Source organism: Uranotaenia lowii, chromosome 3 (genome assembly GCF_029784155.1).
Source record: "Uranotaenia lowii strain MFRU-FL chromosome 3, ASM2978415v1, whole genome shotgun sequence".
NCBI lineage: Eukaryota > Metazoa > Arthropoda > Insecta > Diptera > Culicidae > Uranotaenia > Uranotaenia lowii.
Window position 1 is genome coordinate 29024070 of NC_073693.1, and position 2208 is coordinate 29026277.

Here is a 2208-nt window from a genome sequence, read left to right on the forward strand (position 1 = left end):
TACAGTTAAAAAGATTTCTCCAAGAAACTCGAGTTTTTTATTTGCCAAATGTAACTCCAAAACCGTCAAAATATCGGGTTCCGTAAACCTAGTGAACAAAACAATCTATTTGAAATCGATTATTACCTAAGCAATTTGAAGTTTTTATCAATTTGTTGAAGTTTAGATTAGAGGTAGAAATCGCGAAGTTCCAATAAATTCTTGTCTTAGGCTCCATCAATTTCAAAATTATATTAAATTAAGATTCAGAGTTAAGATTTACACTCATTCGGAAAAATTGTAACTAATGATCCACCGAAAAATTCTCAATTTGAAACATGAATTTTCAAAATAGAATTGAATTCTCAGTTCTTAAATCACTCTTTGAATTCGGGATTCAAGAATTGTAGTTTGGCCATATGCAGTAAGTACCAAAAAAAAGTTCGGAATTCGTTTTTTTCTATTTAATTTTTAATGTTGAACTGAATGATGAAAAAAAAAAGTGAATTGAATTGGATATTCGAATTGAATTTTTGTTGACCTAAGAATCAAAAATAGAAAGAAATATTTTTAGAGTTCCATTTTCTACTTGAAACGGCATTATAATTAAAAATAGGATAATACTTCAAAAAAAAATTGTTTATGACAAAGATGTAAATTGCAAATGAACTATAGAATTTAAGAACCAACATTCTCAACACCGCGAGTAATTTTGGCTTTTGCAAGCAATCTAATCCCGAACATTACAGAATGTTTAACTCAAAACTGGTGTTTGAAACGTCATATAACTAAAAGTAGAAGTCCTAAATAAAAATTGACGTTTTTAGAAAAGGACTTTTTTTTTTTTTAATAATATGGGATATAGTTTGTGAATAATTTTGTAAAAATCTGTTGTAACAACTGCTAATTGATAGCAGTCACCTACGTTAAATTGGATTATCTCACTTTAAGATCGCGTGTTTTGATGAATGACGTCATGGATTGACGAAGGAGAAAGATTTGAAATACCTACATATTTAATTCTCGATTGACTTCATTTCAACGCATGCGCTCGGAAGATATTGGAGATAAACTCTGACAAAATTAAAGTTATATTTTTCTTTTTTATAAACTCATTGCTTCATGTAAGTTGCAACTTCATCAAGCTTATTCAAGTTATTTAATTGAAATAAAACAAACAAATCTATTTTGTTTCTCTTCTTTTTGGTACAATGTAGCACAATAAAATAAAACGTTACGAAAATCGTCATTGACGCATCAGCTGATGATACCTTTTCAATACCTACCTACCACGAGACGGAACAGTCCAACGTTTTTTTTTGTCCTTGTTTCGCTTCAATGGCGTGGGTAACCGATTGAATTGTCGACCGACAACGCCGATTATAAACTTTGTTGTGCCGATTCTATTTTTGAAATCTAAATCACTCTGTTCTGGCCCCTGTAGTGCCGATCGGGTGATTATCTTGAGCAGTGGCAGTGAAGATGTATCGTTTTATTTTGTTTGGTGCTTCGTTTGAGTTGATCTTGGGTGGATCGAAACATTAAGATCAAGATCACACTAACCGAATACTTTCATTTTCAAGATCACCACACTCTTGGGTTGGTGTAGTATCGATTCGGATGATGGACACTAGAATTGGACCAATCTGACAAAACTGGAGATAATGATTATTGTTGGGGTTCAGTTCAACTTTGGTCACGAAAACAATCGTCTCGGTATGTTGGCTTGACGCACTTGGGCCCAGATCTGATGGCTGTGAGCGTCTTTAATCAACTCTAATGGGTACCAATTGACACCGGGGGATCCATTCACTTGGAGACCACAACTGGTCGTATGGTGTTGATCCTAAATAGAATCAACATATTGGTTACTTCCAATTTAAATTGACTGCTAAATTAGTGATAGATATATTCTTGGACAATTTAAACTATATAGAAATTATGATTATGAAGAGTGGCATCTATATTTTACATTGGAAAAATCAAACTTTCCAATGATTTTTTTAATGAGATTTTGGAAAATAATATAAAAAATACTGTAAACTGGAAAAGGTTTTATTTTTTTTATTTTTCAAGTTATTCTTCTTGAAAAAAAAACAAAACTCTCTTAGATCTTCCGGAAGATTACATAATGTGCCATTTACACCTGTTTCCATGTAGCTTTATCTACCTCGTATGCAAGTACATTGACCGCATTGTCCTGAAATGCACTTGTGTAACTTGTCGTTC